Source organism: Mustela lutreola, chromosome 16, assembly GCF_030435805.1.
Source record: "Mustela lutreola isolate mMusLut2 chromosome 16, mMusLut2.pri, whole genome shotgun sequence".
Lineage (NCBI taxonomy): Eukaryota > Metazoa > Chordata > Mammalia > Carnivora > Mustelidae > Mustela > Mustela lutreola.
This window is the reverse complement of record NC_081305.1, coordinates 28,972,248-29,000,028: the sequence shown is the minus strand read 5'-3', so window position 1 is coordinate 29,000,028 and position 27,781 is coordinate 28,972,248. Positions and strand designations below refer to the sequence as shown.

At 48.7% G+C, this 27,781-nt stretch overlaps 1 long non-coding RNA gene across 1 annotated transcript; it reads left to right on the top strand.

Annotated features, from left to right (window-relative positions):
• Positions 1–5,111: 5,111 nt before the first annotated feature.
• LOC131818577 (uncharacterized) lies at positions 5,112–15,992 on the top strand. Its single transcript, XR_009348885.1, has 3 exons — positions 5,112–5,390; positions 15,561–15,647; positions 15,813–15,992. It is a non-coding gene; the product is annotated as an uncharacterized LOC131818577 (long non-coding RNA).
• Positions 15,993–27,781: the final 11,789 nt, after the last annotated feature.

The following is a 27,781-nucleotide window of genomic DNA, read 5'->3' as shown; positions in this document are numbered from 1 at the left end:
TCCAGAAATGGAAGTAGGCTGGGACTGGTGTGAGGAATGGGTCTCCATTACCTTTTCTTTCTTGAAGATTCTGCATAGGTCTTCCCTTAGCTGCCATTTTTCAGGTAAATTTTCTATTGTTAGAGAAGAAATGGACTTTTCAAGTGAGAATCCTGGGGTAGTAGCCTCTGGGAATAATTTGAGATGAACTTGACTCTCCTACTTTGGACAACAGGGTGTTGATCTTGTAACCAACATAATTTTCACATTGACTATGTGCCAAATATTTGACTTGTATTACCTCATTTCAGCTTTGCCAAAGCCATATTGTTGTTGTTATTGTTGAGTTAGGTAAATTCCATACCCAGTATGGAGCCCAATGTGGGACTTGAACTCATGACCCTGAGGTCAAGACCTGAGCTGAGATCAAGAGTCACCCGCTCAACCAACTGAGCCACCCCATCCCAAAACCCTATTTTTAAGACAAGGAAACCAAGGTTCTTAAAAAGTTAGATGACTTCCTCCAGATTACACAAGTAAGACCATGGCAGAGCTGAGATTTGAATACTTTTCCACTATTGTCGTTTTTACCAGCACTAACAATGATAGCTTCCATTTATTAAATGCTTGCTCTGTGCTGTAACTATCTTGTTACTGGTAAGTCAGTTATTATTTTAGTTGCTGGTCCTTTGTAGGTAACATTCCTTTTATTTCAAGATACTCTTGAACTTCTCTTTGTCTTTGATGTTCTTTCCCTAAGATATGTTTAGACATGGATGCTTATTTACTTTTTTGGCTTGGGATTCCTGAATATGAGGTGTTAAACAGGTGAATAACTGTTTTCATTTCCACAGAACTTGCATGTTGAAACCTAATGCCCAATGGGATGGTATAAGAGGTGGGGTTTTTAGAAGGTAATCAGATCAAGAGAGTGGAGCCCTCACAGACAGAATTAGTACTCATACAAAAGAGGCCCCACCTCAGTACTTCCACCATGTGAGGCCTCAGTGAGAAGGCAATGGTTTATGAACCAGGAAGTGAGCTCTTACCAGACACAGAATCTGCCAGCAATTTGACCTTGGACTTCCAGCCTCCAGAACTGTGAGCCATGCATGTTGGTTTATAAGGCACTCAGTCTATGATGTTTTGTTACAACAGCCCCAAAAGACCAAGATGAGAAGATGGGTGACTTCTATTAAATACAGAAAATTCTCAACTGTTCCTAACTGAATATTATGTCCCCTGTGGTATCTTATCCCCTCTTCCTGAAACTCAGATTAGATGTATACTAGACCCTTCTCTCTTCTCTCCCAGGTTTTTAACTCTTCTCTTCTAATTTTTCCACCTCTGTTCTCACTGTGCTGTATATAGTCTGAGTAATTTCTTCAGACCTGTTGTCCAGTTCACTAATTTCCCCTTATGTTGTGTCTAATTTATTTAAGTTACCCATTTCCTTGCTTAAATAGAAATAAAAATTATAAAGAGAGAAGTGCAGAAATCATAGATTTATGGAGTGATGAATTTTCACAGAGTGACTATAATACACAACCATCCCATGTGAGTAATCAGAGGCTGACCAGCACCTGTGAAGCTCCTAACTCCCTGCCTATCTCACCCACCTTCTTCTCCACAGAAACCACTTTTTGACCTCTCCCACCATAGATGGGTTGGGTTGTTTTCAACTTTCCCTAAATGGAACAACTCAATATGAACCCATTTGCATCTGACTTCTTTTACTCAGTCATATGTTTTTAAGATCCATCAATGGTGTTGTGTGTATAATTTACTTCTAAAATCTTATTTAGTTCTAAAAATGTCCTAGACATGGTTGGTTTTATGTTCTGTTTCTCTTTGTTCATGTATGTACAGATTGCAGGCCTTCTCCTCATGGTGGTTTGTTTCCTTGTGATTTTGTGAGTTTTTCTTAAAAGTCATGTTGTCTTGGCTCTTTGTCTATAGGAATGGTTTGAGGCCGAGTATGTGGGGCAGTACTCCAGGGAAAACTTGCATTTGCCTCTGCCAGTCTTCCTGATTAATGACCAACATGGGACCACTTAAAAAAAAAAAAAAAAGTTGGCAGAGGGCTTTTTGCACCATATATATAACTTTGGTGAATGGATTCCTACTTGACACCCAAGTTAGGCTCATGACTAAGTTCTTGGAGGAGACTGGTAAGAAAACCTCCACAGTCTCTCCTCTGTGGGATGGCGAGCTGTTTTCGGTAACAGCTTTATTTTGATATGGGGTGATATTTTTTGTCCTAATTCGCTTACTGAGTAGGCCACCTTTCAGGGGTAACACCTTTCAGCTGTCTAAACAGCTACCTTGCTCGGGTCCCAAGCCTTGTCTTTGCTGCTCCACACACCAGAACCCCTTTCCAGTGAAAGCTTACATCTACCAGGTGTTAGCAGCTGTTCCTTGGGCCAACACTAGTCCATGCTTACTTTCTGTCTGCTTTGGAACATTCTGGTTGTTTCTGGTTTCCAAGGATTTCATTTGCTTTTCTTGCCATCTCATTTATGCATTAGACCCCAAAGTGCCTTCTTACAAAATATTTTATGCAGCATCTTTTGTGTGTGTGTGTGTGAATGTGTGTTATGTAGCAGGAAATTTTTTCGTAAAACATTTATTCTGTCATTATACTGGACCAGGCAAATGAGCTCTTAATATGCAGCCTCTCATTTAGTCCTAGAAACACTCCCTTGTAACCAAATACCCTCAATTTACAGATGAGGAATTAGAGACACAGAGAGGGTCGGCAGCACAGCTGGTGCTGCCCAGCCAGCACATGGCAGAGGCAGGATTCAAGCCCAGGTGTGTGGGGCTCTAGTGTCCATGTCCGTAATGGGGTGGACTTGCTGAAGTCAGCACCCCGGATGTCTTCGGGTTCATGCTGGGTCCTTGGGCCTCTGGAGCAAGCACACAAGAGGAACGTCTCGGTTGCCGAGGGTGATGTTTACAGCACTCCGGAGACTCTAGCGCTTTGGCTCAGCATCCAGGCTGGACACAGAATCAGACAGGCTCGTTGGCTTCTCTGCGAGGTGGCGATGGCCACCCAGAAAAGTGCCATTTGCTGAATCAGGCATCTTCAGATATTATAAATGGGCCAGTTCAGACTTGGGAAAACATGCCAGGGGAAGAAAACTTGGCTGATGGAACATTCCAGGCCATTAAGCTATTACAAAGGGAGGCTTTTTGAGGGTAGCTCATAAGTAGGCTTCTAGAGTCACCCAGGGAATATTCCCATGGAGTGTCCCCTCCTCCTCCGAGTGTCCTCTGTCCCTTTTCTTATCTCTCCCCACCCAACTGCCCAATCTAGCCTGTGGGCCCCAGGGAGCAGCCCCCTCCAGCTTCTCCTGGCCTTGGCTCGGCACTCCCTTGTGGGGTCCAGTGCTGGGTGGATGGGGTTGTACCAGTATCTGGGCATCTCTTCATCTCTTCTGTAGCTGTTCTGGTTGCTGGGAAGGAGCGTGCCAGTCTCCAAGTCCTCTGAGCTCCTGCCTTTGTTTCTCCAAAGGGAGATTATTTGTATATTTGTCAGCAAAGTTAGAAACATAGACACTAACCCCTGTTGGGCATTCGTTCTGTGCCAAGCGCTTGTTTTGCAGGAATGAGCAGAAGTTATTTTGATTTTGATTTTTTTTTTCTGCTTTTTGACTCCCATTAATGTTCCCTTGTATCTTACATTATTTTTCATTGCACTGTCTCCAGCTCACAGGGGCTGGACCTGTACCCCCTGGGTGGGGGTGGGGGAGGTCAGGCAGGGCGGAGGCTCTGGAGTTGGCCATGATGGGGCTCGAGTTCTAGCTCTCTCACTTCTCTGCATGCATGCCTGTGAGCCTGAGCCTGAACCTGATGCAGGTTCTCCATCTGCAAAATGGGGTAATCCTGGTTGTTTCCGCAGAATGCCAGGTGGAGTGCGTGTGGCAGATATCTGAGAGGTCGTTCACGGTCACTTCTCATGCTCGCCAATGGCTGAGTGTCTCTGCCTGAGTGTCCTCATGGCCCCAGGGGGAACAGTCCTGAGAAGTCAAGCCCCAGGGAATGCCCTCAACCCGTGAGGCATGGGAGTTGCTGGGTAAGTACCCCCATTTTGTGGTGTCTTCCTGCAGCCTCTCAGAAGCTGCCCAGCACGCTCGAGCCCCCAGTTACCCACTGGGGTCCTGCTCCCGAAGCCGCTCTGGACAGACTTTCCTCCCTTCCCGTCTCACCTCCCCACCCCCTCACAGTGCTTCCTGAGCTCCCTTTCCAGATAAACAGGTACGCTTATCCTTGCCCTGGGGGGTTCACTCCCCCTCACACACCGCCTAGGAGATGCTCCGTGTTCTGTTCGGAAATGTCATTCTGTTGCTTGGGGATGACACTCTCCTGAGTGTAAGACTGTGGAAGTGAAGGCCATGAGGAAGCCACCAGCTGGGGGACACTGCCTCCTTGGCCCCGGGGAGCTTGCTCATTGACACTGGAAACACTTTTAATATTGTTTTTCCTGCTAAAATGTTAAAACCTGCAGCCCGTGTGCCAGGGCGCCCAGATGCAGGCTTTGGCAGTCATACGTAGGTGGGTGCTCCCCTTCTTCCCATCCATTCAGACATCTGCATTGGCCAGTGGCTCTCTGACCTGTCCCTGAAATGGATAGAGGGGCTCCCGGCTCGGTAGGCTGCATCAGGACTTTTGGCCATTGGTCTGTGGCTGGGCAGCGGGACCCTGTTCTACCCAGTGGGGGTCGGCATATGATGGCCTCGTCCCCTTCTCTGTGATTTGCCCCCAGCTACTGGGTGCAGGTAGCCTTTCTACTCCCCTGTTACAGATGAAGAAACCGAGGTTCAGAGTGGGAATGAGACTTGCCCCAGTACCCCCAGGGAGTGAGTAGAAAGCCTTGGTTGGAAGCCAGGATTGCTCTGAGGCAAGGGAAGGGGTGGAGGAGGGAGCCTCAGGGGTGGAGATCCCACGAGACTGGCCTAAGCACCTTGCTTCCTGGTGGAAAGCCCTAGGGGTCCAGTTCCTTGGAGATATCGCTGGGGAGTTTTCGAGGCTGGGTGGGCTTCTCAGGGAATGGTGAGGCGGGAAGGCCAATGCAGGGGGTATGGTGCTCCCTCCCTAAGAGAGTGTTTCCTTCGATGCTGGGAGAGAAGGAAAGGTGGCCACCGAGGGGGCCTCCCAGCATGCAGGAATCTGGTCCCAGCTGCCTGAGGCTGTGCCAAAAGCCTGGGATTTACTGCCCTCCCCCGCCACCCACCCCAGCCAGCTGCGGAAAGGGTGTTGAGGGGAAATGCATTCCAAATCAAAAAGGCATCAGGGCCACCCCTGCCGGCATCATGAGGTTGGTCTGCAGAGCCGGAGAGAATCACCTGGGACAGATCACACCAGAGCCCGATCTCCATGGGACAGGTCTGCACAGCGGCATCTTCAAGGTGAGTGAAGATTATGCCAAAACTCTCCCTCCAGTGTATCAGCTTCCATTTCCATTTCATTGTTGAGCCTCACTATCACCATTGTCATCAAGCTGGCATTCTTTGGACATTTCCTATGTGCTTGATGCTACTCAAGTGCTTAGCCTATATGCCATTTAATCTTTTAAAAAGATTTATTTATTTATTTGAGAGAGAGAGAGAGAGAAAGAGAGCATGCAAGTAAACAGAAGGAGGGCCAGAGGGAGAGGGAGAGAGGCAGAGAAGCTGACTCCCTACTGAGCACAGAGGCCAGCGTGGGGCTCGATCCCAGGATCCCGATATCACGACCTGAGCCGAAACCAGGAGTTGGAGGCCCCATGGACAGGGCCAACCAGGTGCCCTCTTTCATTTCATTTTAAAGCTCATCACCTCCCTGCAAGGTCGGTGGAGCTGCTGGCCATGTAGTACCGGTGTGTGGATTAGAAAAGGCTGCTCCCTCCTGGGTGGGTACAGACATCCCCGGCTCACCAAGCAGATAGGGGCTGGATTTCCAGCAGAAGGTGCCCTTGCTGGGGCATCTTAATGTAGTTCCCAAGACTGCATAGCCCTGGTGACCCGGAATGAATGACAACTCTCAGGATCCCCATTTTACAGATGAAGAAACTAAGACTAAGCAGGTGTTTGCCCAAGGTCACGTGGCCAGTAAGTGTCCAAGTCAGGATTCAAAACTGCCTGAGTCCCCAACCGCCAGGATTCACCATGACATCACATTTTATAAGCACTCCATTGTATAAGCACACATTGCGGTGGTGTTGGGGGAGAGAGCAGGAGTCTATCTCTAATGATGCCTTTCATTAAAACCTTATCATTACCCGATGTGTGTAAAAAGAAGATAATTTGCTACAGGTTTAAAGTCATCCGTAGAATGGGGGAAAAAATCAACAACCAAACAGCAACACAAACCCCAAACTTGTAAATACTATTAGCTGCTCTCCAACTTGGTTGAATTTAGCTGATGTTTTCGGTGTTGACTTTCCCAGCTATCTGCTTAACTATATAAATCCAGTTGACGTGTCTTTATTCAGATAAAACTCTAATACTGCAAGTGTAGCAAATTAGATGCAAATGCCCCCTTTTTATTTTAAGTATACTTAAAGCTGCCTTTCCAATGCAAATTTCATAGGAAATCTCAACCAGCTAGGACAGACATCTTAGCTGTCAGCAGGCAAATGCTTTCATTTCGGTCTCAGGCAAGGGAGCTGCCTGCTTTTTTTTTTCTTTCTGCCCCTGCAGACTGAGATAATTAAAACTATAGAGAAATAGTTTTAAATATACATGATACACACAGTTCCTTAAATTATGGGATAATGCATAAATTCACCCATTACCATATTTGATAGCGGTCTCGCTGACCAAAGTTGGGAGGTGGCAGTGGGGGGGTGGACAATGTGGTTTTCTCCAGCATCTCGCTTCTGCTGTCATCAACCACACGGCTCCTGTCGCTTTACCTGCTGTCCTAAGGAGCCCTGGTAATGGTTCAAAAAGAGGTTGTGAACACACTCATTAAAAAGGGGCTGCGATGTGTGTTGTTTTTTCTTTTTAAGAAATAAAAATGTTAATGGTAACTTTTTTTCCTTTTTTTTCCCCCCCGGCTGTCTGAGTCTCTTTGGAATACATATCCATTTCGGCTTTGATTTGTTGAGCTCCCTGAATGAGTTTATCCAAACAATGTGAATTTACTTAGATCTCTCTCAAATCCCACATCTCTTGTGGTTGATAAAGCTGACTTTAGCTAAGAAGGGCTGGATCAGTGTGATTTGAAATTCACATTGAAAATGATAAGGGCTTTGCTGGAAATAATAAAGCATAGTCAAACGCTGTCAGGAGGAAACAGTGGAGCATGCAGGGAGAAATTCGGTAAGGCCGTGCTCCACCCTCCCCCTTCTCTCCAGAATCAAGGTAGAGAAGGGAGGGGAAAGGTGGAAGGGGGGCTTTGCTCAGACACACAGTTTAGCTTTGTAGGTGATGGGGATGATAATTCTAAAGAGCTCTGTGCATGAGCTTTATTCTTCATGCTTAGAAAATGGCAGCCATCCCTTGATGGGTGATGGACACCCATGGGCGTTGGGGGTGGCAGCCATCTTTGCTAGCGTGGTGCCCGCCCCTGCTGGAATCCATCTCCCACCGGCCCAACCACTTCTGTCTCCATCTCCGTCTCTGTGTTTGGTCTCCTCACCTCTTTTTCTATTTCTATCTCCTCAGATTCCTTTCTGAGCGCCTAATCCATGCCTGGTCCTGAACTAAATCTTTCCCCCGTTTCCTCCTGATTACCCTAGGAGGCAGAACACGTATCCGACCCCTTTGTAGGAGGTGCCATGGAGATGTGGCCCAGGGGAGCCGTCAGGGACACCCGTGTCCTTCATCCTCTTTCCCTTCAGCTGCCAGGCAGAGACCAATGCCTTAAGGAAGTGATGCTTGGAAATGGTTCTTGAGCAACTTTGAAGGAAGAGGTTTTTCTGGAACACGTTCTCCAGTGAAACTGAAGGGGAAGCCAAATGTCCCTTGGCGGGGGGCAGGGGGGTGGGAGCGCGCAGAATTGCCCCCAGTGGGGAACCCTGTGGAGACTTGGCCCCTTCAGAGCTTGGATTCCTCCTTTCCCTTAAAAGGCAGGTTGCACGTAGGTTCGGTCCCCTCCTCCCCTTTTCCCTTTGTCTCGGAAGAACCCGCTTTCACACGCCCTCCTAAGCAGCTACGCAACCTTCCCTGGAAATGGTGCATCAGAGGAGCTTTGCCACTGAAACCTTATTTCTAATTATAATAATCGTTCCCCATTGTCTTTACCATTGGGGCAGTCGGAGCAGACGCTGGGGTTTCTCCTCACTGCCTTGATCTGTACAATCCTAGTTCAGCTTTGATGAATGACTTTTTCGACTGCTTCTGCCCTGTGTGTGTGTGTGTGTGTGTTTGTGCACGTGTGCATGGCTGTGTGTGTATGTGTGTGTGTGTGCATGCGCACACATGCATGGGTGTGCATGTGTGTCTGTGTATCTGGGGAGCACAGGGACCAGGCTGGGGGCGGGGCAGGGTGAATTCTTCTAAGGCCTTGACTCTCTCTGCCCCGCTGCGGCAATCCGTTTCCCCTCCACCCTGTAAGGCAGCTGAGCTCCGAGCTGACCTCTCTTCTCCCTGGCGCTGGGGGGGGGGGGGTCTCGTCTCCCCGACTCCATCCTCCACCTGGGCCAACTCTCCTGACCCCACGACTCCCTGTTTCCTAACTCACGCCGCTAATAGCCACTGATCACCGAAGGGCAGTTTAAATTCTATTTAGACTTAAAAAAAAAAAAAAATAGAAAAAAAGAAGAAGCCAAACTTCAAAAGCTCTCTCCCGCGAGCGGAGCGGAAGCCACATCCAGCCATTACCAGCAGAAGCCGGATCAATACGTGTGCAACATCCCCTGGCTGGGGTTTCGAGGAACTTTTATTATGAGCGCGGTTAAGCTGTTCTAAAGTGGGGCATCATTTATAAAACAAACGGATCCCTTCCAAATAGGTTATTTTCCTGGTTAATGACCGATCGTCTGCCCTGGGGTCTGTCTGTGTTAAGATTCCAGATGGGAACAGGCACTACCAGCCCAATTATCTTTATTAAGTGTTTTTCCTCCCCCTTTCTGAAAAATGAAATGGCAGCCGGCTCAAATGTCTCCTCCTTCCCCTTGTCCTCACCCCTGCACCATTTCCTGCGTTCGCCTCATTATGGACAAGTATGTCCTTTAAGACACGGAGACTAATGAGGCGGTTTTATGAGACTAATACATTTTAAATTTTAACACTGGAGCTAGCATCTTTAATTGTACAATTATACATGCATTTAGCACACGCACGCGCGCTCTCTCTTTTGCTTTAAAAGATAACAAACCACAGGTGACTGAAAGTATGTGAAAAGGCAGAATTTATGTTATTCTTTAGGGTACTAAATCATGCGGGACTAGAAATTGTTTTTCTCCTGACAGGTTTCTGAAGCAGAATTAGTTGCCTTTTTGAAGAAAAATTTAAAAAAAAAATTTTTTTTGTTGTTTTGTTTTGAATCAGGGAGGACGCAGATGGGTACATTGTGCCGGTGGTGAATTTGTCTTCTGTCTCCCATTTCGACCTATAGGGAGAGTGTGGCTAAAAAGTATTTTGAGAACGAGAGAAGCCTGGATGTTCTGAGTCCCAGCAGCTGCAGCGGGTGAGAGAGAGGGAGAGAGAGAGAGAGAGAGAAAGGCACTACCCCCATGCATCCCGTCTCTAACAAAAGCCCCCTACATTCCCCACCTGACAGGACTTTTATCGGGTAGTAATAAATAAGGCTGAATTATTGATGATGAGAACTGCTAATATTATTATGACCTCAATTAAGTGCTTTTTCCAGACACATTAGTAACAAAGGGTCTTCCCTCTCCTGGTTGCTGTTTTTCTCCCCCAGGCCCCACTTTACATTAAAATCTAATTGATCAAACCTATTTGCCATTCGCACAAGAGCGATCACCATAATGGGTCATCTATCAGCATGGGTTCCTCATCAGGCTATTAACACCTTTTGTTGCTGGCCTCAATTCTGTACCAGCTGAGAGGATCAGAAAGGCAGGGCCTCCAATCTGGAAGGATCCTGTGTGAGGTCTGACTTGTGCTTCCTTTTAATTGCCCTCTTTAACATCCTTGCAAAACCCTGTAAGATGCTCTTGCTCCTGAGGAAGTCCCGTCAGGCAGCTGTGGAGTGACAAGATGGCGGCCTTCCTATTAGAACAGAAGGTGTTGCGGGGGTGGGGGTTGGTCACCTCCACTGCTGCTCACTGCCTCTCCATCATCTCCCCCTCCCTGTTGGCCCTTACATGGCCTGCTCCAGGGAGGCCCAGAGACAGGACAGATCCTGTCCTGTGGGAGTCTGGAACTTGGTGCTGGACGTGAAGATGTGGGAAGTGTGCAGGCAAGCACTTATTGTCAGAATTGGAGACTAAAATGGAGACCTAAAATGGAGACCAGTCCCCCCTGAGCAGAGCCTTCCCCGGACTCCCTGGCCCGGAGTCACTCACAGAAGGTCCATGATGACCCATAAGCTCTCTGCACTGTGAGCACAATTGTGTTTACGTGTATTTTCTTAGAGAGGTTTATAGTTTCCATGAGATTACCAAATTTATCCCTGACCCCAAAATGGGTTAAAAATATCTTCTTGGGAGCTTCCTAGTTGGGGAGGTCTTCTCTCAGTCCGGCTGTCACTCAGGATTGGATCTCTGGCTTTAGGAAGATGGTGAGGCCATAGAGATGGACACCGCTCTTGATATACCATGGTGTTGGGTCAGACTCTCTCTCTGGGCCTCTGTCTTCTCTGCCTATTTGGTCCAAAGAAAAAACTCTCATCCACCTCCTGCTGTCCAAAGTGACTATGGGAATGGGCTTTCTAAATTAGTCTAACTTGTGCAGGGCCTCCCACTGGCTACTGGAAGATACCAGAGAATAAGACACACCCTGCATTGGTTGTGTTGCTCCAAATATGACATGACAGGAACTCTCTTCGGGTGACATTAGACAGCTTGGAGCACTATTCCTGGCCATCTCTTTGGCCCACACCGCCCTACCTACTCCCCACGAAAATAGCTTTATCACTTTTTCCCTGATTATAAATGAATCCATCCTGAAATCGCTCAGGAGGGAATTGAAACCGCCTCAAATCTTAACATTTTGGCTGGCCTCATTTCTCCTTCCCTGCCATGCAAAGAACAATAGGAACATCTCCAGGAAGTTGTGTTGTTGTTGTTGTTGTTTTCCTCCAAGAATGGGACTATATATATTTAAGTGGTTAATTTGTTAATTTTCTTATTTATTTTAACAATTATATTATAAATATCTTTCCATGTAAATACTGTCCATCCTCCTTATTTTAAATGACTGCCTAGGATTTAATCGAATCGATTTTTCAAAGGATATTACCCAATCTGCTCTTATTAGATATTTCCCGTGTTTCCACTTTGGTCAGTTTATAAACAGGGCTGCACTAGAGGTCCTTATATAAACCGATCTACTTACCCAGTGATGTTCTTCATGGATTGGGAAAAGCAGAATTCCTGGGCTAAACGGTTTGTGTTACACTGTTTTGTTTGAGTTAACAGTACAGATTAAGGCATAGGCTACATCACCAATGTGATTTCTGAGGGGGCGCTAACTGGCGTTTCTGTCAAAAGGTTGTCCAAGGTGAGAAGCCTCGAGGGGAGGAAAACTCAGTAAATTAAAGCTGCCTTGGTGGGTTTGCTCTCTGCAAGTGCGAGTCTGGAAGCACCAGGCACGATCAGGCTCAGGTTTGCTACCCGGTGCAGGGAGAGGCAGGGCTGAATCTTTTGTCTCTTCTGGAACTGCTGATGGACAGACATACAGCCCCTTCCGTGAACAGGACATCTCTGTCCAGAAAGAGGTTCGGGACGGGCAGCTGGGAAGTGATTCTCGGCTCTCGCCTCATCTCAGAACTGCGTTCTCACTCCACGGGACCCCATGCCAGATGGCCAGGCCGGGGTGGGGTAGAGGGGTGTCTGTCTGCCTGCCGCTCCTCCAGAGAAGGGGGTGGGCAGGAGGCCCCACGGCTGTGACGCATTCCGTCAGGAAGCACAGGATATCACGAGCACTGCCTGGTGGCTTCTCACCCTGCGTTGTCTTAATTCAAGCTGTCATTCATAAACCAGGAGAAAACTAAAATCAATAAGTGGTGAAAATGGGCTTTCAAGGCAAACTAAAGTCACAGAGGAGGGAGGAAAAGAGAATCTGTTGCCTCAGTGGGTTACCTTTTCCCTTCCTATGTGGGTAGCTGGATTTCCAGCCTACTATGGTTTTTGATTTCGTTTTGTTTGTTTGTTTGTTTTTTTAAAGGAGATGGGGGCAGAAAATCGGTTCATTCCCCTTTAAAATATACAGGATGTCAGTGGGTATCTGGGTGGCTCAGTCGGTTAAGCATCTGACTCTTGCTTTCGGCTCAGGTCATGCTCTCAGGGTCCAGAGATCCAGTCCCGCATCAGGCTCTGTGCTCAGTGCAGTCTGCTTGAGGTTCTCTCTCTCCCTCTCCTTCTGCCTAGTCCCCCACACTGCCCCTACCAGGGCTCTGATTCTCTCTTTCAAAAAAAAAAAAAAAATTAAATATACAGAGTGTCCATTGGACAAGACCTTGGCGGTGGGGGACCCATTATTTGATGGGATCACAAAGTACGTGGGGACGATGGTGTTGGGATGTGTCTGTATTTTATCCCAGGGCAACTGCAGGTTTGTTTTAAGATGTCTGTCTGCTAATTGCTGTGTTACTTTCTACCAGTCAATGTACTTCTCTGGGCCATGTCTTACCAGCCAGAAAACAAATTAGATAAGGTGCAATGATTTTTTAAGCCTGTTCTCTGATGAGAGACCACAGCTGATGTGAGCTGGGTTGTGAGTGAGGGGGTATTAGGGGGGACATTGAGGTCAGGACATTTAGGGCTCTGATCCTTTTGTCTTGATAGCGGCTCTGCAAAAGATTTCATGGCAAAAGTTTGGCAAAAATTAGTGAAGGAGAGGGTTTCTGAATTTCTTTCCATTTCTGAGAGACTAGAAGAATCTGTTGTGTGCCTACAAGTTATCGCTGAGAATCCAGCTTGGACTCAGTCCACCTTCTTCTGGAGACCAGGGTAGGACCAGCAAGTAGTGGCATTGGTGGACAGCCTAGGTGGGCGATGGGCTCTGGTTCTGGCTATTCCTGGAAACACGGAAGGACTCCTTTGTCACAAATGAGATATCTCAACCAGGTCACTCTTCATCTCTGTGTCATGGGTTTGGTGGTCAAACATGGAATAGGAGGAGACACTTGCCAGACCAGGAATAATTTTAAACCAAGGGACAACAGCAGAGACAAGGCAACACCGCCTTAGTGGGCATGAAACTTCATTACCCAATCTCCGTGGCAAAGTGAGGTAATAATTGCCTGGGCATCCTTTGAAGGAGCCAGACTTTTGTAGGTTGGCACCGAAAAGGTAGCCTGTGGAGGAAGGAGGGAGGGGCCCAGCCTCTCTACCTCACCCCCAGCCAAGTGTTGGTCCTGAAGCCATTTCAGGCAAGTTCCCTAAAGGCCCCTTCCAGTGCCTAGTTAGAAATCCTGGGGTCTCTGAGGGGCACACAGATTTGCCCAACACAAATACAGAAAACCATTTAGTGTTTAAAAAAAAAAAAAATCACAGGCAAGAGGTTTCAGAAGTAGAGATGTGAGGTTATCTGTAATTAGAACAAACAAAATGAGCCAATGTGTTGGGAAGACTTTCTAAGAAGTGCAGCTCAGCAAACTTGACTGGCAGCTCGAGGGCTACTTTTGACCAGGAGCTGGTTTTACGAGGCAAGGATTTACTTACACTACTTGTGGGGACCGTGCCCTGGCCTTTCGGAATAGTGCGGAAGGTGTGCCTGGCCAAGGTGGGGACCGAGCTGTGTTGATCTTCATGTCACACAGCTGGCGCCCAGCGGGTGTGGAGTGTGTGCACTTGGCTGGGGAGACAAGTAGACCCAGCAGGCAGAGAAGAAGGCTCAGTGCACACTCATGGGCTGGCGAGCCCAGCAGCCTGGTGATCCAGGTGGGCCAGACATGATAGTGGCCCTGGGTCTCCTTGAACTCTTCCTACCTGTCAGCTTGATTAGTGTGCAAAGGGACCACCATCACACCCGTCAGAATAGCGCCCAGTATTTCCTGAGCACTTTCTCTGGGCCACACGCTGTTCACAGCCCCTTACTAATGGACTCGAAGACCCTTGGAGCCAATCCCCTCAACAGCCCAGTTATTAACCCATTTCACAGATGAGGGACTTTGAGACTCAAAGAGGTGTAAGTGGCAGAGCCTGGATTTGTTCCTGACTTGGGAGTCTGGATGTGACGCTGGGAGACTATTGTCTTGGAAAGCACACACCTGTCCATTTGAAGGGAGAGAAACAGAAACCTGGAGCCTTCAATGTTCGATCTTGGCCGCCACCAGCCCCCTTTTCTGTGAAGTCCTTGAGGAACACACATACCTTGAGAGCAGGGGCAGGGCTCCTCTATTCAGAGCTGAGGTCCCCCCCCCAGCAGCCCCCCAATTCAGCGTTCTGCCAATGGGGACTGAGCTGCAGGGCACACTCCTCTGCTCAGGATACAGGGAAGGCAAAGGAGAGGAAAGTTCTCGGAGCCTCAGTTACCAGCTGCAAGCCTTCCCAGGTGGAGAGGGTTTAAGGTGCAGAGAGAGACACCATGAGCCCCCCCCACCCCTGGAGAGCACCGCCCTGCCCTCTTATGAGCATGAGCCTCAGAACCTTCCCAGGACCTGGCTCCTGAACCGTCTCCAGCCTGACAGAGGTGAGCAAGAGAAAGGCAGAGAGCACCTCACCTGTATTCTTCTCCTTCCCAAGGCCAAGGGCTTCACTCTGTGCACATTCAGGTGGGGGAGACGCCCGCCGTGCTCTTCTTCCGTCTCGTACTTTGATGGCCAAGTTCAGTTTCCAAGGTGGTGTTGCCAATCGCTGAGAACGCATGGGGAAGGTGTGGAGTCCTCGCGGTGTAATTCTTAATTTTGTAGAGTTGTGGAGCCCTATTCATTTCATGTGACAGTCTCATCCTTCCCCCTACCGTGATGGAATGTTCTGTGGCGTATGTTATGATCTTTAATTAAAGGGAACTTAATTTGCTTTTGAGGCATCCTTTGTTCGTGGGAGACACCCTAGGGTGTTTTAAAAAAACAGGTTTGGAAGCATTGTCATTGAAGCCCAGAGTCCAAGGCGGACCCGCTGCTCCGGACAGACGCTGGGTCGCCTGGGTATCGGGAGTCGGGGGGTGTCTGTCCCCTCCGGGCTGTGCTTCGGTGGAGAAGCTGGAACTTCTCCAGGCCCTCCCCACCAGCCTCGGGGTTCGTCTGCCCACCTTCCAGCGAACACAGACCCCACAGGCCCCGGGAACGGACCGTGGGCCAGAATGATGTTTGAGAAGGGGACGGACCATTTAGATGACAAATGGGCTTCAGGACACTGTCAGAGAGTTCGGGTGGGGGAGACTATTAGCAGTCACATGGAGGCGGCCGCATCTGTGATGCCAGAGTCGGCCGGTGGGTCCCCACTGCTGTGTTTACTGCTCCTTAATGCGGTATTGTTTACTCACAATTAAACCCTTTACCATTAATTTAACTTTCAGATGCTGAAATTGGTCACACAGCCTCGAGTCTCAAGGCCCGGACAGATGTGTTCTATACACTTGTTTAAACACGGCGCTCATTAGGAGGTAATGCATGTATAGCAAGTTGATTACACCACAAAGCGGGCCGCTTTATCACGGGGGCCTCTCAGGAGGCGGCGGGAGGGGCCGTCAGCTGCCGCTGTCACTCGCCCCCCCCACCCCCCAACCCCCGGATCCTGAGTGACGGCTGGGCCCGCCACCTCCTCGCAGGCCTGCTCGGAAGTACACAGCTTCCCGTCAGAGAGCCGCCGAGCTGCCTTGGAGGACGTATTAATTGTTGTCAGCCTCCATTTCACACTCCAGATAACAAACGAGAGCCACCCTGGCAGTGTTTAAGGAAGATAAACAAGTTGCCTGAGCCCCTGCAATTAAACACGCTTGCATATTTAACTGAGATGTTTCCTGTAAAAAAAAAAAAAAAAAAAAAAAAAGAGGCAGCACTACCCCGAGCAGCAGGGTGTGTGTGTGGGGGTGCCCAGGGTGGGCCTCTGTCCTCTGACCTGGAAGCTGCCGGCCCCGTGGGGCTCAGAGGCAGGCCCCGAGCTTGCGGTGTCTCCCGGTAAGCCGTGTTTCTGCATCTTGGGCCGGACAGCTGCTGGGAGGAAGGGTAAGGGGATGGATTCTGGAGGCCGGCTACAGGGGCATAAGTTCCAGATGCGTTTTTATATGCTGTGTGACTGCGGGCACGGGGCTTCTTTGAGCCTCAGTTTGCCCATCTGTAAAATAGGCATGCTAATAGGACTCCAGGTTGTGTTTCTCCAGGGTGGAATCAGGTTGCAGTCTGTGGCCCTGTGTTTGCCCCGTAGTAAAGGGTGAGAACATGGGGACGGTCAGCAGTCAAGTTAGTACACTTTCTGTTCACCTTTGAGCAGATACGTTTGTTTAACAGCAGAGGGTTAGAAGAAAGAATGAGAGGTTACCCCTGAGCTGAGTAGGCTGATGGCCGTCCTTTGGGCTCCGCAGTCCACAGAGGGCCGGATGGAATGAACTCGAGCCAGAAGCCTGTGGCGGGTCTTTTGCCTCAGGGCAGATTTAACAGGCCCAGGAATTAGATAGATCTCCACCTTCCAGAGAGTTCCAGAAATTTCCACCCCAACCTCTGTGAGAGACGAACCAGCCAAACAACCCTATTTGCTTCTCTAGGCCTTCTCTTCCCCCTCCTCACCCCCTCCTACTGTTCCTCCTCCCCGCCTTCTCCCTCCTCCCCCCCATCCTCCGCCCCTACCTTCCTTCTTCCTTAACTTGGCTCTGCCTTAAAGCAATGCATGTCCACTAGCCCCTATCACCTGAAGGGCCCCTACTCGTGGGTGTTTCTCCTTCACAGCATCTCTCATCTGTCCCATAAGTTCATTATTTGAGAAATTATCTGCTTAATTTCCATCTTGCAATGAAGACGGGCTCTGCGTCCGTGCTGTTCACCCTCAACCCCAACCAACACTCAGGATGTTGCCTGTGGGTGCGGAAAAGCGGTGCATTGCTTGACCCGCTGGCATGCGTCAGACCCTGTCTCTTGGGGATCCAGAGAGAGGAAAAGTCCTTATGATTCCTCATGACCTCTTTTGTCTTTTTCTTTCTATGACTCAGTGAGGCTAACCCTGCTCCTTTGTGTCCATTTCATTGTTGGGGAGGGAGGGGAGGAGGGTTCGGAGAGGACCTCCATCAGCTAGGTGCTTCTGGGGCCCCTGCCAGGGACCCACGAGTCAGGGCTTTTCCCTCCAGTCTTGCTGACACCACCAACAGCTCGAGAACCCACGATGATTTGTCCTTGGACAATGCAGAAAGGATGTGGCTCTGCCTTGTGGGTGCATTTTAGGGAGGCGGGACCTTCATTATTTGTCTCCACAGCTGCTTCCTCTGGGCTTTGCGGCTGCCCCGTGTGTCCCCTTCTCATCCGATCGCGTTACCCTTAATAAGCATCGCCCCGCCAGGAGAGGGGTGCCGAATTTGGTATCCTGAGAGCGTGTGTGTGTGTGTGTGTGTGTGTGTGTGTGTGTGTGTGTAATGTGCTGGGGAAATGATCCCAAGGATACATTTGGCACAGCACTCCCCCAAGACCCCAGCTTCCAGTTTGCTCAAACCCATTTGTATTTCCGCTCAGACCTTTGGGATCAAAATTCCTGACCCTGATGTGAAAAGCAAAAACACCTTTTTTTTTTTTTTTTTTTTTAAAAAAAAAAAAAAAAAAAAAAAGCACCCTGAGGAGGGAGGTGAAATTTCCTGAGCTTTCATTTCCCTTCATGCTTGAACTTGGATGACTCAAGTTATTTGCAGTCAATCTATTTAGCTGACTTGTCCTGCCGACTGCCAGGAGGTCAGCATTTCTGGATTTGCCCTTCCAGGGGGCAGCATGTGGTCCCAGCTGGTTGTGCCGTGCTGGGAACAAGGCTTGGGGGGTGGGTAGGGGGGTTAGGGGGGCTGGTGTTGTCTGGAAGCTGCGTTGGAGGGGCTCTCTGTGCTGGGAGATGATAACTTGGAGGGGAAGTGCTTTTGTTTGCTGTTTGTTTGGGTTGGTGGGATTAGCTCCGATTACATATGAATAACCTGGAGCGCTCTCAAGTAATTAGATGTTATCTTCCAGATGTTTAAAAGAAACCTTTAATATTTTAAGCTGCTTGGAGATCTCTAGGCATGTTATTAAAATGGATGGAATTTAAAGTGGGTGTCAGTGGTGTCCCTTTCTGTGGATTCTCTTGCTAGTGTAAGACCCAGGAGCCCGGGGTACCCATGAAAGGACCCGGAGCATTTATTGTCGTGGTCCCTGTTTGGGAACAATTGAGGCAGCCACCCATTCAATGGGTGGTAGAGGGAATGTCGCGTTGCTTCTGGCCCCTGTCAATCGTCCAGAGTGGCTCATTGATTTCTTTGAAGCACTTGAGTGAATCTCTCAGAAGTTCCCCTTCTCCGAGTCCCACACAATTGCCTGTTCTCTCTTTATTAGGCGCTTTGAGGGACAGCCTGGTCTACACCTGCCTTTGAAGGAGCCCCCACCACGGTTTTAATGACCTCCATCCGTCAAAAGAAAAGTTCAGAGTTCATTCTTTTGTCCAAGTCCCAGCAACGGAGGAGTCGAGGGTGCTGGCTGGTCCCGCCTCCTTAAATCACCGGCCTGAAAACTTTCCCTGTGACCCCGCTCATGTCTAAACAGCGAGCTGGCCACTCTGGCCATTGTCATCGGAATAAGGGCTAAGTGATGCCGCTCAGTCATTACGTGTGTCCTGATTGGCAATCAGGGTACAATAGGGGGTCATTAAAGGCCATAAACCTGCCAAAGCTCTGAAAAGGGGATTTTGAATGGAGCCAGAGGGCTCTGGGAGCCTGCCAGTGGAGTGCCTCCAAGGACAAGGGGTTCGAGCTGATCTGGGAGGGGAAGAGTCATCGCTGGATGGATTAAGAAGTTTCTCCCCTGTGACACCAGAAAACACTGATCTCCTGACGTCACCTTCCCAGAATGCCCATTCCTTCGTTCTCACAGGAGATGCCTCTGGAGCCGTGACCCAAATAACACTTTGTGCAAAGAAGCCCGGAGGGATTTTCTAGAAGGTGGTAGAAGTTACTCATAAACATCTAAATGTTCATCGAATTAAAGGATCATCGGGTAAAGAGGGATGCCTGTATGCTCACAGGTGGTGGCTAGACACGTGCGTTTATGCTGTAATGGGCGAGCACGTCCAATTAAAAGCTGTGCCTCGGAAGCCTATACCGTAGAAAATAGTCAGTATACATTGATGCATAGGCAAAGGCTCTCTATAATGAAACAGGCAGCTCTCTTCTTCTTCTTCTTCTTTTTTTTAAGATTTTATTTATTTATTGGACGCGGGACTCAATCCCAGGACCGTGGGATCATGACCTGAGCCAAAGGCAGACGCTTAACCAACTGAGCCACCCGGGGGTCCCAAAAGACCCCAGTACTTACCAGTCTCTTATACCAGGGTCTGTGCTAGGCATCTACATGTGTTCACTTAGGTAAGCCCCACACCAACCTCTAGAGGCAGGTTAACACCATGAAAGCTATGAAGGCTTCCTTGGGAAGGTTCCCCAGCATGGGGGGTCTTGGAAAGGAACCAGGAAAAAAGAAGGAGAGTCCTTCTTCTCAAGATGATGGCAGCCTTCAGAGTAACATTTTTTGAGGCCCCTATAATGGGCCAGGTGTGGGTGGCATCTCACTGTCAGAACCGTGGAGTTGATACTATGACCATTCCCGTTTTATAAGAATTAATGATCGGGAAACGGAAGTGCAAAGAAGGGTGCCGTGGATGGGGTTATCACTTCCGGCTGGATGGCTACCCCATTGGTGTGCAGCTCCAAAGCCCCAAGAGGACTCTCCCCTGGCCTTGCCAGCTCCCTCTGCCTCTGCCCTCAACCGCTGTGTCAGAGGGGGTGCGGAAACTCTGGGTTAGGCCACTACGGATGTGGGGTCTATGGACTCTGCCCTGCTATGCAGCCTTGGGCAAATCGTGTCACCTCTCTGGGCCTCCGCTGAAACATGGCTGGAGTGAGGTGAGACCCGGACTAGCTCTGAGCTTCTCAAACTCAGCTCTTCTCCACCTCGGGATGAAGCTGGGAGATACATGTGGGCCATCTTTTGAGATCATCTGTTTTATTCCAAGGCAAGTAATTAAAAACATGAGTCCCCCCCCCCCCCCAGAAATAGATGTATTCTGCAGTAGAAGGCAACCCCCTACCCCTGCCATGGACTTTTTAGGTTAAAAAGGAGGTTTTATAGAAGTTTGGAGCTTGGGACGCCTGGGTGGCTCAGTTGGTTAAGCAGCTGCCTTCGGCTCAGGTCATGATCCCAGCGTCCTGGGATCGAGTCCCACATCGGGCTCCTTGCTCAGCAGGGAGCCTGCTTCTCCCTCTGCCTCTGCCTGCCATTCTGTCTGCCTGTGTTCGCTCTCTCCCCCTCTCTGTCTCTGATAAATAAATAAAATCTTTAAAAAAAAAAAAAAAAAGAAGTTTGGAGCTTGTACCCAGGCGTTTGGACTGTGTCCACTCTCCCCACTTCTACCCCCCAACTTCTGTTGGGGCTGCCGGCTTCCTCTCCTCTGCCTCTAGGGGAGCTTAGAAGACAAGTGTGGGATCCCCTGGATCACCAAGCATGTGGACAGCTTGAAGCTCTTTTGAGGTAACCCAGTTGGCAATAGGTGGCAAAATGGGGCTCTCAGGCCTCATGATGAGGAAGCAACCAAGTTTGAGGATGGAGGACTGTCCCTTAAGCTCAAAAGTTGGTGTGAACAGGGTGGAGGGTGAACCCACATTGAGATGACTAGGGATTCCCAAGGCTGTAGTCCGAAGATCCAGTCAGGGCTAGGAAGAGGAGCCATGGGCACAGGAGGAAGGACATCCTGGTAGATCCCAGCCCCATATAGGACTGGTTAGAGACTCTAGACAGATGCTGCTCACCCCAGCACCCAGGGTCCAGGGTGGGGAGGATTCAAGGAGGAAATAATCAATGCAAGGCACCCGGAACGGGAGTGTGTGTTGTAAACTGTCCATAAAGACCAGGCGTCATTAGTATTATCATTACTGTGTGACTAAGACCATTCCTGCAAGCAGGTGAACCACTTACCTGGGGTCCCTATGAACTCTGCCGGCTGACCTCAGAAAGAAGAAAGAGACAAGAGAAGAAAGGGAAAGTGAAAGAGGGGGAGAGAGAGAGAGAGACAGAGAGAAATAATGTGTATTTTTAGGTCTTTCCCTTTTCATGGTTCTCTTGGGGAATAAATTTTTCCTTCTTTATTTGCATGTTTGAAGCTACTGAGAGGCTGTCTCACTGTCTGTCCCTTTGCTTTGAGTTATTTAGATTCTCTTTGTTTGTCTATCGCTCTTGGAATGTAGCTTCCCCCCTCAGAATCTCCGAGACTCTCCTTCCCTCCCTTGCTCTTGGTTGGGGAGTGGAAGATTTACTTGGAGCTCCTGAAAGCAGCCTTTCTTCTCCCTTGTTGGAGGCGTGAGTTCTCCCAGGAGAGGAGGGGAGAGACATTTGGGGATGAAGTCATTCTCTGATGACCTGAAGTCCCTACTACCATTCTGGCTGCTTCTTCCTCTCTTGATCTCCAACTGAAATGCCCATTCCCCCACAATGACGTGTCAGGGGAAACTTCTAGAATGTGAAAGGATCACCCTGCACCCCCTTTCTCTGGTCTGAGTTAGGCCAGACTTGCCAGTGCGCTGGAGATTCCCCATGATGCCCTCCTTCCCTCCGGGAATTTTCCAGAGCACATTTGTCTCCCTCCGGGGGACAAACAGGATTTCCTGCACTCCAGTCCAAGTTGTGAATGCCCAGAAAGCGACACCATTTAAAATCTCATCAATCTCAAGTCATCTTCTCAAGAATAGACGGTAGTGGGATGAGGTACGGGAGTTTGCTTACCGGTGCGTGATCCCAATGATGTCTTTGGGAAAAGGGACCAGGGACTCTCTACTCAGATCATCTGCAAATGGACTGAGGTTGGCTGTGTGTTCCTGGCCCTTGCGACCTACAGATTCTAGCCAGGCTTGGCCACCCTCTCGCCCTGTGACCTCAGGCCATACCCTTCCCTTGGCTGAGCCCTGGCTTGTTCGCCTGCGAAGGGAGGACTAAGGCCTCCCCTAGCCCTAGCGCTCATTTCAAATATTCCTTCATGCATCCAACACGTGTTTCCTTGGCAGGTACTACATGGCAGGCATTGTGGGCACTGGAAATTCAGCCACGAATAATGGGGAACGTCATTTCCACTAACATGGAGCTAAGGCTGGAAAGGTTGTGGGGGACAAGGAAGAGGTGGGAGGAGGAAGGAGGTCAGTGGGGAGAGCTTGTGAGGGGGGACGATTGGGGGTCCGTCATCAGACAGGTTCAAGACCACCAGAAGGACAGCCCAGCAGGATTGTGCAGCAGGGCCCTCCCTGGGAAGCCGTATATGAGCTGGCCCTGGGGGAAGGGCTTGGCAGAACGGTTTTAGGCAGAAGGAAGAGCACACGCACCGGGTGGAAGGCTGAAGCTCCCCGCTTCGGGGCCTGCCTGCATTGTCAGATTCTATCAGGTGTCTAGATATCCCGAGCGGGCAGGCTCCAGGGGCCCTGGGGGACCGACCAGTTGGCCAACTGTTCAAGGAAGAAAGTGGGCTCAAGATGGCCACTCACACCACAAGTCCACAGTGGTGGATGGGTGTGAGTGAATTCTGATTCTGAACCAGGTACCTTTGGAAATTAGCTAGAGGGAGGCGGGTGATTTCTTTTGATGGGAAAGGAGGCTAGTGGGTAAAAATAAAATGATTTATCAAAGGGTATGAGGCATGGGAACCAATGCATGAGGACACTCTGTGTATCAGTCAGCTTGGGCTATCATGACGACATACCACAGGTGCAGTGGTTTCCATAGAATCGTGTCTTCTCACCCTGTTCTGGAGCCTGGGAGTCCAAGATCAAGGTGCTGGCAGGACTGACTTCTGGTGAGACCTCTTTCCTTGCTTCTCACTGTGTCCTCCACTTGGCCATTCCTCTGTGTGTGTCCATGAGAGCATTCTCACGTATCTCTACTTCCTCCTCCTCCCTCCTCCTCTTCCCCTTCTTCTTCTTCTTCAAGATTTTATTTATTTATTCGAGAGACTGCGGAGGGGAAGGGCAGAGGGAGAGGGAGAAGCAGTTCAGTTCCCCACTGAACATGCAGGCTTGATCCCAAGACCCTGAGATCATGACCTGAGCCAAAGGCAGGTGCTTAACTGACTGACCCAACCAGGCGCCCCTCTTCCTCTTCTTATAAGGACACCAGCCCTATGGGATTAGAGCCCCACCCTTAGGATCTCATCTAACCTTAATGACCTCCCTGCGTGGCCCCATCCCAAATGTAGTGGCATTAGAAATGAGGACATCAACATAGGAGTTTGGGGAGGGACGTAAATCAACCCCTTTCAGCCTACATGTGCCCCTGGGGTGACAGACAGAAACCCTTTAGCTGCTGGTCATGAGGACATCTGGGGGGCCTAGGGGAAGGGTTAGGGTATCCAGACAGAGGACATAGGGACTCAGGAACTTGGGCCATTTACCTGCTGGGCTGGAAGGACTTTTGTCTCTAATGACTGATGGGGTACACCTGCACAGCCCAGAAGGACAACCAGCCTCGAGTGGCTCGTGGAACACGGTAGTGTGTGACAAGTTGTGCCAAGTCACCAGCAAGAGGACCTTTCAAACAATGACAACGATGACAAGAACAAAAATCAAGTAAGGATCTGTGGCATCGGGAGAGGCTTTCAAAATGACGATCAAATATTTGCTTTTAAGAGCCGTGGAGCTCAGCGCCTGGCCCACAGCTGCCTTTTAAGAGAGCAACTCGGTTATTTGTTTATTTATTTTTCCCGTGGACTAAATACCCGTCTTGATAGGCATAAAGGGAGTACTGCATCGGACATCAAAGTCCTCATTACTAACCAGAGGGAGGCACTTCTCTCTTCTCTCTTAAGCCCAACCTTATCTGGAGGGACCTCTGTCCCCAGAGCTGTAAAACAAGCTCTTTTTCTAAGCTAACGGTGCACAATAGTGTCGAATTATGTATAATGATTTTGTAATGTGAACTAATGCCACCAGGGACCTCGTGGAAAGTACCACTTTCATTAAACTTATCCAGCAACAGGGTCTGAATACGAATTTCGAGGCAGTGGCAGGAAATGGCAAGGCACAGTCGTCTGAAGCATTTGCTGACTGCACTTGCATACACAGATCCACGCAGCAGAAATCAAGAGTGCCCGTGCGGTGGGGTTTCCCGGGGTGGCCGTGGGAGGCGGCGAGAGTGATGTCCTCCCCGCCCCCCCATCTCCTCACCCCTGGACCTCAAGCCCTGTGAGGTGCCTCACGAGCAGATGTGGGCGCTGCCAGCCCCTCTTTGTTGCAAACACGCTCTCGTCTCCGGGAAAGTTCTCCTGCCCTTTGGAAGCACCAGCAAGGGCACCCGGGCACCATCTCAGAATTAATGAGACCTCCAATTACATTCATTTGCTTCGCAGAACTGTACCCGGCCATGACTCCCCTTCCCCCATATGTTGCCAAGTTTCCCCCACCTCCTTCGTGTTCCTTTAGAACAAGTGGCTAATTATAAGAAAATCCACCCCGAGGAGGACACGTGGAGGGGACCTCAGAAGGAAAGAACTGGAAAATGCCAGATCTGCAGCCCAGCATCTAGTCCACGAACCCCACTTCCTGAAGCCTGCCTTGCCTTCCCGACAGAGCTCAGCTCTGCATGTGTGCAGGCCACCACCACCAAGAGAGGAGAGAGAGAAGACATCACTGACCAAAACGAACCCAGGTGCCATTTTTCCGACTCTGCTAATCTTAATTGAATCAATCTCCCAGCCTCTCTTGACAGTGAAAGATTGCTCAAATCTGGGAGGCCAGGCTGGACACGACTCCTAGAAGAAAAAAAATCTTCCTTAATCATTAATTTGTCCATTCCTTCCCATTTGGCCCCATTCTTCACTGTCTTTTCAGTGCACCCCCCACAACCTTCCTGTGTTAGTAATCACTCGTAAGTGTTCTTCTCAATCCACTCACATGACTGGAAACCAATTTGCTGGGAGAGGATATGGCCCAGGGGCCCCCAGCCTCTCTCTTCTTGGTGTGCTTTCTCTCCCTCCTTTCTATGAAGTCAAGTTGAGCTTTCATTAAGTCCGATGAGGTCTCTAGTACAGTTTCCTAGACGTGCTGGTAAACAGGTGTAGAGCGGACTTTCTGGAGAAGCTGAAACAACTGCACAAGAAATTGGTTTTAGGGAAATCATCAGAAGGGATGCTACCATCCTTGGATGCATCTTGATCCTAGTGGGGTCTGATAAAAGATGGAACTACAGTCTCCTTGCTGTGTCTCCTTGCTTAGGTCCTCTGGACTTAAAACTTGGTTTTCAGAAACTGTTCTCCCCCCCGCCCCCTTGAGTTATCCAGAGCTCTCAGACTCTAAGATTAACTGTGATTTTGTCTTTCTTAAGATGCATTTAATGGCTAAAGGGAATTTGTCGCAGACCACAATGACCTCTGGTTAGACTGGTGCAATAGTATGCTAACCGGTCTCTGGGCTTCTATCCTTGCCTCTACTATCTGTGTGGCTCTTTCCCTGTCTTCCTTTAGGCCTCTAATTAAATGGCCATTTATTGAGGAGACATTCCCAGATCATCCTGTCTAATAAGTCACTCCATCACTGACTTTATTTTTTTCTACCACAATTATTCTCATTTGACCAACCACTCTCATATTTTCCATCTCCCCCATGAGAAAGTAAACTCCACTAGAGGATGTACCCACCACATAGTACATATTCATTAAATATTTGTTTAGTAAATGACATTATACCAGAAATGGGATTCACTGAGAGGACTTTAATGATTCAGGACTCTTTGAGGCAAATTATCATATTTTCAGGATTCGTAACATGTCCTTTAAAATGTTTCGTTATTGAAGCATTGATCTTGAATTTCCCATTAACAAAGTCCATAAAGGACTCTATCTGTTAATAATAATAAGTGGCAGTGTTTGAAGCCCGGCAAGACATGACCGTTGTCACACTGGACTTCCAACCCAACACCATCCCTGCTCGGGACTAAGAATCTTCCACAAGATAGCCTATCTTTGCTGTTACTCCAAGTTCTCAACCCAAGGTGGGTTGCTAAACGTAGGTGGATTTATCGTAGCCTTGTGGATTGTTCCCTGGGCCTCACAGGCCAGCTCCCCCAAGGCCCCTCTCCGTGTCCATGCCAGGTGGTAAAACAAATAAAACACACTGTTCCTCTCTCGCGCCTTGCCATAAATCGGTCCCAGTCTCCCTCATGGGGCTGGAGTCAGGTCTGATTTATGCTCTTCGTGAGATTTATAGTGTAGTCATTTAACATAAAAAAAAAAATAAAACCTCTCAAACATGAGTTCTTACACATAAATTCCAGAGCTAGCAAAGGCTTGGAAACTTTTGTTTTCTTTAGGTGATGCTGAATGTGCCTGCCCCATGTGAGGGATCCTTTAAGGTAAGAAGCCTTCACCGCAGGAATTTCAGTAGAGAAAATAGCAGCTCTGAGTGGAGCCAACATCATTCTTCATGTACAATAGGTACTGAGTGATGGTGAGTTGCTTTCTTGTTAAACTTGGGGTCCCCGCTGAGTGTGGTGAAGGGTAACTTCGGTCTGAAATCAGCAGACACTGAAGCTTCCTGGGGTTGGGGGGAGCTGGTGAACTTGGTGGATGGGGTGGGGGAGGGGTGGTTCAAGCTTCTCTGCTTCTGCTTTGGAAGTAAGGAAATGTAGCTTTGCGTGTGTTCATGCTTGCTGGGCCTCAGTTTCCTTGACTGCGAAATAAGGGATGAGACTAGAGAGCTCAGGGTGGAGATGTCTGTTTGATTCTATTTTATGAGTCTACACTCTAGAAGGAAAGGGATGCTTCCTGATTTTTCTTTATTTCTTTCCCCTTGGCCACCCCCCACACCCCAACAGGGTTTGGTGTAAGGAGGCACGACCAGGTGTTGAAGAGAATTCGTTTTTTTATTCCAGAAGTGTAGTGCGAGGGTAGAGGTGGGGAAATAGCTTCTGTTAAATTTTATAAGGTCCTCAGTGGCTCATGAGAATAAAAATAATTCTTTATCTGATTTAGTTTGTAAATGCCATTCGAGTGATACTTGAGGGTTTCTAAAAATAAAATAATAAACTCAAGCAAACACTTCCCTTGCCTAAAATTTGGTAGATTTTTGTGATATTTGGCTGTTGAAAAAAATTCTTATTGACTTCTTCAGGGCTGATAGTAGTCATTTTGAAAGCATTTGGGTTTTGGGTGTTTTCCACTACTCAAAGAATGATAAATCTCACCATCTGCATGCTTATATGGAATATATATATATATATATTTTCCTGTTTAGGTGACAGTTTTAGGATGCTTCTAAGCAGTGATAAAAAACTCACAGTTATAATGTGTGATCATTTTGCCTTTCATTATAATGCAGAATTTCTCCATGCAAAATCAGGCCAAGATGTGAGCCTAAACCCAGGGGCAAAATTCATTCATTATGCATGTACATTATTCCCCCAAATATTGATAATACTTTTCATAATAATTATTTTACATATATTAGCTCTTGCTGCTATATTAGTATTAAAGATACCTTTATTAATCTTGAATATTTTGCTGAATAATAAAGTGGATCTCAGAGGCTTGCGTTAAAAGCTGCTCTCAGCTAGAATG